The following is a 14,310-nucleotide window of genomic DNA, read 5'->3' as shown; positions in this document are numbered from 1 at the left end:
GGAGTGGCCTGCATCACACACACATCTCTTCTACGGTGTATTATGTGCCTCCATTCCACTCGTTTTAGAGCTAACTGTTTTACTGCATCTCTGCTGATATTATCGACACCTGTAAAGTCAGCCGCATCCTCAAGTACACAGGCCATCCAGCCTTTGCGGGGTCGTCCTCTCAGTCTCTTTCCATAGTTCATGGTTTCCAATCCAGTAGAAAATTGGGAAACCGTGTCTCTGGCATTCTGACAACGTGTCCGTACCACCTTAGTCTAGCCGAACCGATGAAAGTTTCAATAGACTTAATTCCAGCACGCCTGAGAACTTCTTCATTGGAGACATGGAAGAACCATTTTATCTTCAAGATTCTTCTCAGGGAGGTCAGATGGAAGACCTCAAACTATTTCACCTGCTTCTTTGTTGTGTTCCTCACTTCAGCTCCATATAACAGAATAGTAATAACAGCAGCCTTGTAGATACGGATCTTGGTGGGCGTTCTTATAGTTCTACTTTTCCATATCTTCCAAAGCTGATGGAACGCACCATTAGCATGCTGGATCCTGATGTCAAGATCTCGGTCAATGGTACCATCCCCACTGATGTTGGCACCAAGATAAACAAAGTTACTGACCTGTTCAACAGGTTCTCCCTCCACTGTTAGCTTTATCTGTCTCTTTCGGGGTAAAGTCGCTGGGACGCACACTTGCTGATCGCCATGCATTGTATATTTTTAGCGTTGATCTTTAACCCAGCATAAGAGGTGTAATAAGCGATAAGATCAGTGGACTCCTGCAGCCCTTCTTCAGTATTATCCATCACTACCAGATCATCAGCGTAGTCACTATCCATGATACATTTTTCATTTGCACCCTTCAGTTCCTTTTGCAGTACAGCACCATGACTGATTGCCTTGTGAACCTCAGCCAAAAAGATACCAAAGTTCAGACAAAAATTAAATACGGGAGGGCCCTGGATATCACCCTGTCCAGTGCCTGAATTGACAGAGAACCAATCAGACATTTCACCATTAACCCTGACAGCACTCATGGTTCCGTTTAAAAATGCCTGGAAGATTCTAACATATTTCTCAGGGAGTCCATAGTGTCTCATGCTTGACCAAATAAACTCTCTTCTGATTGAATCAAACGCTGCCTTAAAATCAATGAAATTAACATAAAGTGGAATGTTAAATTCAATACAGTTATGAATAATGGTGCGGATGGAATAAATCTGATCAATACATGAGTGGTTCCGTCTGAAACCACACTGATTTTCCCTAAGAAGACACTCTATTCCAACATCCAGCCTCTTAAGAAGAACCATTTGAAGAACCTTAGAAGATGTTGCCCTAAGAGTTATACCCCTATTAGAGACGAAATACCCCTATTAGAGACGAAACTCACTGATCATTCCAAAAAGGTATAACAAATTTGGTACTGTGAAAATTCTTACAGTCTCTAGAAAACAATAATACACAAATTTTGAAAATCCGAGCAAGTTTATTTTTATCGTGCACCCCCTACTTAGCGGGTGATATTCGTAAAATATTTGTTCCAATATTTGGTCCGCGGATGCATATTATGTGTTTGTAGGTTATAAACATACAAACACTTATTTGTGAAACAAGCGCGCCCGTGAACTGTTAATTGTACTTGTAGTGCGATGCCTTACTGGGCCGCAACCTTCGTTAGATCGGCGAGATGCGCTACTGGGCCTCACCGAGCAGAATTGACATCGTCAATTACCTTATCGGACCTTATTTGGACGGACATTACATGGACGGACATAATTGTGAACGGACATTAATATGAACGCTTGAAGGCATTCAAAACCATAAAAAAATCCGAATTTTTTTCAATTTTTTGACTTTTTAAAAATTTCAGCAAATGATTTTTTAATCCATTTTTCATACAGTAAGTAAGAAAAGCAGTCATTAAGCAGTAAAAATGTTAAAATATGTGTATATGATCAGTGTCTAATATCACATATCATCTTCATTAAATGGGTTTTCGTGCATGAAATAGTCTATTCTTAAACAAGCATCAGTGATTTCTAGCTTTGTGGAAACCTTTTTTTATCAAACTACCCCGGTCCTGCATTTCATTGTTAACTTTTACAAGCCATTCGGCGTGAAGTGGTTTTTATCTTAGACAACTTTAGGTTAACCTTAACATCACGTAGAGCTTTCCTAGCACTATTTCATTACCTCCCCTCAGTAATATGAACTATAACAACGTCGGACAATGTCCTTGGCAACACGATTTACCGTAATATCTAGAGGCTGGAACAAGTTTGTCATGTTGGCGGGGACTAGCTCATGAACTATGTTGTTGAGTGCCATAATTTTGTTGACTTTTTTCCGCCAAGTGACCCTTGAAAACATCATATACTAGTAGAGTTTTCTGTACCTACGGCAGACCAAGGAGAACCTTTCCGTCGTTAACTTACGACACAATAAAGTTCTCAAAGTTGTCATATTCTGGAAAAAAAGTTCGAAATGGAAACATTTTTGAAATAATTTCAACGGACTTTAACTTGGACGGACATTAATTGAACGGACTTTATTTGAACGGACATTAAGATGAACGCTAGGGCCTCCAGCGTTCAAGTAATGTCCGTCCAAATAAGGTCCGATAAGGTAAGTGAACTGTGAAGGTGGTAATGTGATATCAAAGTGACTATGTGGCTATATGAAGGTGGCTATGTGAAAGTAATATATTTAGTAGGATGGGAGTGAACAAGCTGAGCGCCGGCTGCCGGCCAATAATATAACGTGTACTTGTAGCAACATGGTTCACCGTTCACAGTTTGCAGTTGACACTTGACTCTTTGATAGTTCATGATTCATGATTCATGCATGCAGACGATGTCAATCCTTCGCTCGGCCAAATTATGCATAGTACTACAAATACATGATTCGCAGTTGACAGTATTTTATCAAATTAAAATATTCTTGCAACATATTTTGCAGCTAATTTTAAGCACGAGTGGTTGGTTCTCCTTTGACCTTTTGCCTGGCAGGCCAATCCCAATGCGCTGCGCCCTTTTCGAGCTTCTCGTACTATTATATAGTTATACCGATACGTGAGAGGATCGAGTGAGCAATAGACTAGTAGCAAGCTAGATAATTTTTACCTTTTCTTTCCTTTAGATATACGTTGTATTGGATATTGGATGATGATGCATTCGCATTTGAATCATGATTTAGATTCTTTTTCTGGCACAAGAAAATTATTTATTGTTGTCGTCTCTCACCACGAGACGCAGCGTGGTGAAAAAAAAAGACAAAGAGATTTTGCTATAATATGACAATGAACAAATTTATTAGACCTTATTTGATTTATTGCCTTCATTATTTTGATCAGAACGTGGATGATCATTTTTGAATCTATACCTGGGGTGCCATTCGTTCGCAAGCATTCGTTCTACTTATTCTCACGTATATAAGTGTGAGAAGCGAGCAATAAACTCTTATGACTGGCAAGCTAAATTGTAGACAAGGCGTAATCGCGAGTTCTACAACCTCTTAATTTATCACGCTTTAATATTTATAATTCTATATCTTTGGGTGTTGTAAGTTGTGGGACTAAAACTAAACTTGTTGGCAGCTCCAAGGTTTTATGGCCCCGTTGAAGTGGTTCGAGGAGTTACTCTCTAAAACAAATGGCTCGGACTTTGACATCAAAAAGATACCTGACAGCTTTGAAGTTATCGTGCACGAGGGAGATAAAGTTTACGCTGAATGGGACATTACTAAAGAGCTCCTTGAAAACGGGATGAGTCAGAAACTCTTCTCTGATAAAGATCTTAATGTTGATATAGAGCTGCTCTTTATACATAAGGATCTTAGGGAACAATTATTAATTGATGAGTCATTTAAGATTCTTTGGGAAAAAGCAGCTAATGACTCCAACACTTTTGACTACAACGGGACCACTTCTGGATACAATATTATGGATGAAGGACATGATACCGCCCATTATTATTACATAGAAGGAGCTGTAACTCTACTGATCGGACTGGTAGGAATTATAGTCAAAATGAGGGCTTCTTCTCAGAAAGGGGTCGTTAAAGTGATAAGGGTATGCTTCTCCATATGGTGCATCATTATTGGAGTATTGACCATCGTCCCTGAGTATTCCCGTTACGTTTCTCTTCAACCTAAATTCTCGGTTAAACTGCTTTTGATCGTGATAAGTAGCCTTGTCACTATGCTTTTGAAGGTTTTTATGGTGAGTTTGAAGGCCTTCACCGTTATCATTTATGCCTTTCAAAACATCATGCTCTACCGACCATTCTACTTTCGAGAGCATAGGAAATTCTTCAGTAGGTGGTTACTTCGAATATCTCTAGGCCAAACAGTAGCTATGTTGGCGACTTTCATCGGTTGGTCCATGATTCTGCTGTTTAAATTTCAGGAGTCCTGTAGTGGAATAGAGGCTCGGGCTGCCAGCTGGCAGATAGCCCTGACGTCACTCACTTTATTTGGCTACGTCGGCTCACTTTTCCTGAGCATGATTTTCCTGATTGGCTATTGGAAGAACAACAACAAAAACGTTGGAAAGTCTCAAACTAAGAGTATCAAGAAAACAATGATATCTTGCTCGATAGAAATCTTGTTTGATTTGATTGTGCTGACCATGTATGTAGCAGTACATACATGGTCAATGAATTGCTTCTCATTTGATTTTGACATATATGGAATCGAGCAAACCCACATTAGCACAAAGTGTGACATTTTTGTTAGGTTTTTGGCACTTGATGTTGGGCTCGCTAAATGTGGCATAGCTATTCTCATTTTGCAACCAACTATACAAGAGTTATTCTTTCTGATCTCCGAGCTCGTAGATTACTGGACAGAGAAGGCATGAAGGCCGTTGTTGAAGAAAGGACAAAAATGAAAAGGATCGGGAAAAACATTACGTCCATTGCTGAATTGAGAAGCTTATAGACAACTAACTAATGTAATTAGACATCTTGGCATGAGTCATAGACAGCAACTGTTTGTACTTATATTAGTGGTGGTAGGTTTAAAACATCAACCTACAGAAGTATACATGCTGAGGTTTAACTTAGTGAACTCTAAAACTCGACAAAAGGCAAGGACATGGTAAAATTACATTGTTTTACGTATCGATTTTTGTTTTCATGATGTATCCTTTATTCATCCAATTTTTTACCCACTACCCAGTTACCAGTACACACATAATCTCATATACATATGTACTATGTAGTGCTGATATTAAAGTGTTTCAAATCATTATTGCTGTTCATGCTGATGGCTGTGTAAGTTCTAATTTTGATTTTAAACATAATAGTGACACCAGGTCCATATGTTAACGTATAACTACAGGGCGGGTCAGATAATTTTCAATTTGATCTGTTTTGATGATGGAGCAATGAAAATAGTGAATGCATAAAAACTATATAAGATCCTATAAGTGCCCAATATTCATATGAAATAGATGTAAAGTCTCTCAGGGTTAAAATCTCGAATATTGTCAAATAAATTAAAATACAAATAACTCTTGCGCATGGGAATTCAATAGTCAAAATAACTTATTTATAAAAATTTATTTAAAATTAGCAAATTCGTAGAAAAATATAAATTTCAATGATAAATCTGTTTTATCTTTCATTTCAATACGTAATAAAATTATTTCATTTCAATAATAAAATTGTTTCATTTCAATTATACATCTTCAAGTTTATAAATTTATAAATTGTGTGACCTGTATTTATAACTGGTCAATTAGTCTAGTTGGGGGCTTGACTACCCTCCCTGATCTATGAAATATTTTTACCTGAACTAGACTATTTCATATTTCGAAAATAAAGAATTAAAAATCACCCACACCATGTCGGACAGAAACGTGCCTTCATTCGTTTATTCGCTACCCAGTTCATACATACGGGTACTTCTCCATTCCTTAATATTTTCGCATGAAATTTTCAGAGTCAATATAGAATCGTATATTAACTTCACACTATTGATTAAATTTTAGATTATAAAGCGCAATGAAAAATTGTGGGGCCAATTTCCAAACTAGTTCTGGCAGAAACATTCTTCGCAGTTATCACTTAGGATGTTTGCAGCACAATATTTGAAATTTTGAGAATTGTGTGACATTTCTGATATCTGGACTGGAAGTTACATAATTTTAATCGATTAGCAAAGAAAATGAGTGGAAAATATAGTGGATGCTCCTTCATAAATGTTTTTATAGACATTTACAACTGTTTCAGTGTATCGTGAACACCCTGTAAATCCTCCTATTATTTAAATTATGTTTGCTGAGAATGCTGTATAGATTCTAATTTTGATAAAAACATACTTTCAATTAATTATACCAAAACCAAAAATTATGTAAAGTGGACAGTCGCCAGTGTCTCCTTTTCCCAAACAAAAAGAAACGATATCAATTCTGCATGAAGTGGTGCAAGAGACTACAATGTCTATTTATTTTACGATTTTGACACCACTTGGGGGTCTAATTTTCGGGAATTGAGTTATTTATTAGTTATACTTATTACTCTACCGATGTATTATTGCTTCAAACTGGTCAAAAGGCCATAAAATTATTCAACCCAGCCACCAAATTTTCAATAGAATATCATTGACGGTTTTCGCGGAAAATCGTGTTATAGTTGATGTCGTTATTGTCGTCAGTAAAATGACAACAGAATATCGAATCGCTTTATATATAGCAAGATGTTACGACAATATACGGGGTAGCCCAGAAGTAACTACCCACACGCAACCCTTTAAGTTTGATGACTAAGATCAGTTGCTTAGAAAAATTCTAAATTTCTCAATATAAACCGGTAAAAATAATTCCTTAACACAGTTTTACACGAGGATAAGTTTCTATTTCACCAGGGGAATCCTAATGAGAGTCTGTTTGAGCTGCCTTTTGTATGTCAAGCACAAAAATACAAGGTTTCAGGTGCAGGTCACTGGTAATATACTCTATCCTACAGACCGAGTTAAGGATCTTGGAGTTATAGTGTCTTCAGATATGTCATGCAGTCACATCATGTCAGTTCTATGGCATCCCGAGCTAGAAAAGTTGCAGCCTGGGTGCTCAGTGCATTCAAATGCAGAAATAGAGTCACAATGTTGACACTATACAAGTCACTTGCGTACTTGTCCGTAGTCATTTAGAGTACTGCTGCCCTCTGTGGAATACCAGTAAAATCTCAGACATCCAACAGATTGAAGGAGTACAGCGTACTTTCTTTCACCTCAAGGATTTGGGGTGTTCAATATTTTGACTATTGGCAGCGGCTCAAAGCACTAACTTTAATGTCGATGCAAAGGAAGAGAGAGCGTTATATTATCATCCACATGTGGAAAATCTTGCACCAACACTGCCCAAATGACCTGGGGATCCATTTTTCTACTCCATCAAGACACAGAATCAATGTCACCATTCCAAGTCTCAGCAAGAGCATTACTCAACGGCAACAGTCATTGTATGATGGTTCATTTGCAGTAATGGGGCCACGTTTATGGAACATCATTCTATCAGATCTTCACCTCATTGAATACCCACTGCTGTTCAAAGCGAAGCTATCAGCATTTCTTAAACAGTTTCCAGATAACCCACCTGTGAGCAATTACAACAGACAACTGAACTAATGGAAATTCTTTGCTGGGCTTGAGTATGAATAAGGCAGCAGCGACATGCTGCAAGGGTGGTCGAACTATTCGATGACCCGGTAGAGGAAACTACAAATCTCTCCAAAGTATCAAAAGTAATGCATAATGACTATATCAGTCTTTAATAGCATTAGTAAAACTAAACAACTACAAGGGTGTATAAGATCGCACGTCATATAAAATATTAAAACTAAAAACTAAGCTTCAGCGGACTTGAAAAAGATGTGGATTGTGGCTATTGCTACTATCGAGGGTGTTCATACACACTCACAGTGGCTGTGTTCATATACCATAACGCTCAGCCCAGGAAAACTTACCGGCTAGGGTATATCTCCGAAAGTAAAATAGATAATAGCACGGCACTTTATTTGATGATTATCTCGATGCGAATGCTGCTCGCGCCATCCTGCAGGCTCACTGAGGTGTGATATAGATATAGACTGAGACACGGCATCGAGCAGAGCCAAAGGAGGATTACAATGTGAGGTACTCACACAGTTACTGGAATTACTGCTCCTTCAACCAAAACTGTATAGTATAACTATTAGTAATCATAGTGAGAATATCTTCCTTCTTCTGTGACAGGTCGCGCACTACTCACAATAATATCAAGACATCCTGTCGCTCTTATTCCAGCATGGGTCATATCACTATTCTAGACACCATGTGGTCTAGCGAGGCACATTAAATTTAAAATCTGCTACGCAACTAACCATGCAGGAACCTGTTACTATACTATGTACTATTTGATGGATTGGTCAGCAGGCAGAACACAGAACAACGTTAGACATAAAATACGCGCAGCTTGAAGTACCAGAGTTATATAACTATAAGAGCTAGATATAGGTTTACAGTGTAACTGTAACTGTAAACTGTACCGTGTATCATGTATATATAGCAATTGGGTCAGCGGGCTTCACATACAATAGGGGGGGGGGGGGGGGCCCCGTTAAAAAAAGTTAAAAAAGTTAAACTAATTAATGTTAAATTTCAAAATTCAGGCTTAGAAAGTTTAACTTTTTTAACATAAATTCAAATTTGGGTTGAAATTGCAATGGAGTGAATATTCTAGACTAGTTTACTTTTAGGTCATGCGTTGGTATTTTTGTTCATTAGTCATTACATGTAGGAATATAGGAATGCCCATGACAAGATTAAAACAGTCATATAACATAGGTACAACCGATAAATAATTGATACATTTGATCATTACAATAATAAATTATAATTCATAGAAATATAAACAGCTGATTCATAAATAATTTTTAAAAAACAACAGATTCCATTCACAGTGTCAACACTGAAAATAGGGCTATGATAATCTATATCAATAAATCTAGTGATACTAATCGTAATGAATTAATAACTGAATAAAATTCTAATGATGTTTCATAAAAGTTATCGCTTAAACAAAGAGTCACTGTGTCACGATATTATATTACAAAATTTAAAATAGTGTCTAATGATATTTCATAAAAGTTATCGCTCAAACAATGAGTCAATTTGTCACGATATTATATTACAAAGTTAAAAAGAGTCACGTCTAATGATGTTTCAATGTAAAAGTTATCGCTCAAACAATTTGTCAATATATTATATTACATAATTAAAAATCAGTGTCAATGAAGTAAAAATTTTACAGATGTTACTGTAATAACGTAAATAAAAGAACTTGAGGTTCTAATTTGAAGTTACTTATATCATTTAACCTGAATATAAAAGTCTATCGTTAAAATAATTTTCACTATAGTGCAGCCGAGTCCTTATCGTCGTTCATATATTTTAGAACTTCACTTGTAATACGCCTAACATCATACGGTTGAGGAATCTTCATTATATCACGACATACATCATTATTCAGTAATGAAAATAGATGTTCCTCAATAATCTCTTCCTCGGACATTCCTGATGTCCCAAGACTAGGGAGGCTACCTCTTATGGCCAAACAACTGGCTAAAAAAAGCACAAATCCTTCAGTACTGATCCTGAGATCGCTGAACTGTCACTTGAACGCAAGCAGCTGATGATTGCGAATATGCAGAACAAATTCCCGACCAACAGGAAGCATGTCAAGACCAACATCAACCAGCTGAGACGTAAGATTACAAAGAGACTCAGAGATATCAACAACCGCAGTGCTGACACACTCGTCGAAGAGGTAAACAACACAGACGACGCCCGGAGATACTTTGGAGCCTCTAAGATACTCGCCAAAGGATATGTTAGACCAGCTCTAACCGTCCACAACCCTGCTGGGAATATCGCAGGTACTAATGAGGAGAAAGCGAGGATTATTAAGGAGTACTTTGAAGCTGAGTTCAACGACGCTGATGAGCCTACCCTTCCTGCCTTCCTTGACCCCCCATCTAGCCTTAACAGTCCCATCACCGTTGCAGAGATAGAGAGAGCCATCAGTAAACTCAAGTCTGGTAAAGCAGTGGGTATTGATAAAGTTCCTGGCGAGGTCATGAAAGCCCTGAACAACCCCCTCCTTCATGAAGAGCTGGCTAATGTGTTCAACGAGTCTTTCGAGAAAAACATTCACATTGAAGCAATAGGAGCAGGCATCCTCACACCACTGGCTAAGCCTGGTAAAACTCGTGGCCCAGTTAAGGGGGCAGGGGGGGGGTCCTCATGGAAATTTTCTCAAAATCGATTTTTTAGTTGTTTCTAATAGAGGGGAGTGATGTCTATCAGATGCTTTTAATCCCATAGAAAAATATTGTTCCTAGCCGAAATTATTGCCGGTCAAAGGTCAGCGCTTGTGTGTAATTGTATTGCGCAAGGGATTTTTGATCGCGCGTCCTGAAAATCGACTCTAAAAATCTATCTTCTCCTACATTTTTTGAGCAATCACTCTGAAACTTTCAGGATATGTTCTAGGGACCATTTAGAAGAGATAAGCCGGATGGAATTTTGAGATAGGCCTTTAAAATTTTTTTATTCGATTTTGAAAATCTTGGACCTCGAAAAATCACCCCCCCCCCCCCCCCCCCCCCCCCCCCCCCCTTAAGTCGATACGACCATTGCAATTGACCCTGCTGAATGTTTCTAGAAAGATCCTGTCACTGATAGTGCTAAACAGAATAGAGAGAGCTGTGGACAACTTCACCGGACCGTTCCAAGCTGCCTACAAAGCTGGCAGGAGCTGTGCCGACCTAGTTTGGGCACAGAGCATGCTCATATCTGTAGTAATGAAGAAGGAGTTTGAATGGAACAAAGTGAGTATCGACATGTCAGCTGCCTTCAATACCATCCGCAGAGGTACAACAATCAGACTACTAGAAGCTGCAGGATGCTCCAGAGACGACCTGAGGCTTGTACAATACCTCATGGCTAACACCACTCTAGTAGTCAGAGTGTGTTCTACTGACTCAGAGATGTTCTCTTTCAACATAGGAGCCTCCCAAGGAGACAGCACAGCTGGTAAATTGTTTACCCTCAATCTAGCTGGAGCTGTAGTGCACATAAGAGCAGTCCTCCCCTCAAGACCCAACCCTCCGATAGCCGATAACCACATGCCTCTTGAGTCCGGCTATTCAGACGATTTAGAGGAGATTGGTGAAGATATGGAGGAGTTACAGGATATCTTTCAGATCTCCAAGAATATTCTCAGTGAATGGAGTCTCTTTGTCAATGACACAAAGAAAAAGTTTACCAGAGTGTATTTAGAAGAAGTTGGTGCCTGTGACGAGTGGGATAATGAACTAAGAGGAAAAGAGGAGTGGAGAAACGAGACGCTTCTTGGTACTAAGCTTGGATCAGAGCAGGATGTTACTAATAGAATAAATAAAGCTAACTCTGCCTTCTGGTCATTTGACAAGCTGTGGTGCCAGGGATCAGAGAGGAGTCAGATAACTGAGAAGAGAAAGATCAAACTCTACGACTCACTAGTAGTATCAGTGCTCCTGTACAACTGCTGCTGCTGGGCCGTACCTCAGCATGTTCTAGAGTCTGTAGATGTTCTTCAGAGGAAGCACCTCAAGCGCATCCTACACATATATTGGCCTAGCTCAATATCTAACAAGGCCCTCTACGCTCGTACCCAGACCAGGCCCCTTTCCGAGAGAGTGGAAAAGGCACGGTGGACAATGCTAGGTCATGTTCTACGCAGTGACAACGACACACCTGCCTACCAGTCTCTGTTATTTGCTACACTAGGATGTCAAACACTAAAGGGACGAGTGGGTAGACACAGGACTAATTTGTATGATATTATTGTGAAAAAGGACCTATTTAAGAGACAAATTTATTTTTAAAATGAAGATGATTTTACCAACTTAGTGAACTTAGCAAGAGATAGAGTAGGATGGAGGATGGAGGAGTTTATTTACTTTGAGACATATTGAACGAATGAGTCTTCGTAAGCGTAAATAGGCCAGCACTTTGCTGAGCCTCTTTAGGTGCTCTTTTGTTTATAGATGTTATTATATTATATAACTGGCTAAATGGCTCTTTAGATTATGAGAGCATCTATGTTTTGAAACAGAACTTCGATCTGGTTGCTTCACTTTCACACACCCCAATAGGTTCTTTACCTGCTTTAAGACTTCAGGGACTTCATTTTCAATATCTTCCGCGCTATCAATTACATTTAGATATTTCTTTGAATCCTGATTATTTTTTATTTCATTCAACGATCTATGCACAAGTTCCTCATCGTCACAACTTTTCAAATTGCTTGGACCTAGTGATCTAGTTAACTCTAGCATTACCGCAATGTGGGAAATAAAGGCAAAAGAATGCTTCCCTGTCACATTTGCATGGACATAATTAGTAGACAGCTTTCCTTGTATTTTTGGAATAGATTGAATAGTTTCCGATGACAAGATTGGTTTCACTCTAGCTATTGGGCATGGCTGATGCACAGTATTCTGCATGCCACATCATCTGTACTCTTTGTTCCATTCTGACATTCCGGGGTAGGTAAAATACTCATCATCCGACGACGTGTTTTCTTAGATTTTAGTCTTAATACCCGCTCCATGGATCGCACAATTGATAACGTTAGGACACCTGGATTTTTTTCCTCCGAAAATATTGTATATATTCTGTAGGCAAGCTTCCTCTAAAGAACACCCAAGTCTGAATAAAACCCGTTGAATTGCTTTGGCCTTGATAATCTGGCCAGGTACCATGTCGTTACACTTCCACAATTCAATTTCAAAATTCGTCCTGACCGTGCATCTATCTTTAATCGTTTCGGCATCGAGCGCCTTTCTTCCGGATTTCTCCTTACAAAGTTTGTTTTTCGGCGTGGTAGTGCCATCTTCTGTGGCGAATCTTGTAGAAAGTTTGTTTAAAACAGTCTCTTTCTTCGCAATCACAGGCTTATCACCTTTTCCATCGTGTACTGGCAGTCTAATTGTACTCAGAGAACGTGTTGGAGGAGTATTTCTAGAGTTCAATTTGTCCCGATTTCCCTGCTGATTCTCATTCTTGATTGCAGTTCCACCTTCAATGAGTCGTGTAGACAACTTGTTAAGTGCTGTTTCCTTCTTTGAATTTAACACTTTCTTGCTGCTGTTTATCTTATCAACATCAATTGGTCGTCCAATTGTGAATTTAGAATTGTCTACTGTGGGAGTTCTCGTGGTTAAATTATCAGTGTTAGCCCGCAAATGCTCCTTCTTCTTCAGACCCGTCGATGAAGATTTATCCATAATCGTCAATTTGCTTTGCACCGTCGGTTTCTTAATCTTTGGAATCCTAAAAGTAGGGACAGCTCTCCTCTTGAATGAGTTGCTTGTTATTATCGCAGTAGTGATAACATCAGCAGATGATTCGTCTTCAGAATCATATTGAGTTCTAGGTTTTGATGAATCAGCAGCCCTTTTTGAAGTGTTGACAACAACTGATACGTCCTCAGTAGATGGTTCGGGTACAGGGATTACAGCTGGAGGAAGCTCCGGAGTATCAATACCTGATGATGTGTCCTCAGTAGATGGTTCGGGTACAGGGATTACAGCTACAGGAAACCCTTCAAGCGAATGAGCGACTCTCCTGATGCCTTCGCTAAATTGCAACGTAAACATCTGTCGTATGTGAGACTTTCCATAACCCTTCCGCACTTACACCGCCAAGCCATATTCTTTTTTCGTATTATATGAATGATTATATTAGTAAATTATACAATTATGTGTATATATAGATACAATGTTTTTTTTTGTAGAGTTATCAAATCAGTTACAACTACAGAAAACAATTGCAAGAGCGAGGTACTACTAGTACTAAAGGTCAACACTCATAATTGAGTTTAATTTGGGTAATTATGTTAAAATTTGAACCGATTAGTCAGCCAAAATCTGATTTTTAATTTTTGTTAAAAAAGTTAAAAAAGTTAAAGTAATTAATGTTAAATTCCAAAATCTCGATCTTAGAATTTAACTTTTTTAACGTGGACCCCCCCCTACAATAGCTTAAATTAGCAAACTTAATACATTCTAATACATAACAGAGGAGCTTAAAATTTAAATGGATCAATAAATGCAAGATTTTTGCTAGAGTAAAACAGGATTATTCTTGCCATAATAGGATTCTAGTCAATGGTCAATGAAGTTTCAACAGAAAAGTCCTTGAAAAGTGAATACTTCGTCGCGTGTAATTTTTGATCAGTGGCACATTCTTCGATAAGATGAAATACGAACTTGGGGGGA

The sequence above is a fragment of the Bolinopsis microptera genome, chromosome 11 (assembly GCF_026151205.1).
Source record: "Bolinopsis microptera isolate Bmic1 chromosome 11, MBARI_Bmic_1.0, whole genome shotgun sequence".
Taxonomy (NCBI): domain Eukaryota; kingdom Metazoa; phylum Ctenophora; class Tentaculata; order Lobata; family Bolinopsidae; genus Bolinopsis; species Bolinopsis microptera.
Note: the sequence above shows the minus strand (reverse complement) of the source record.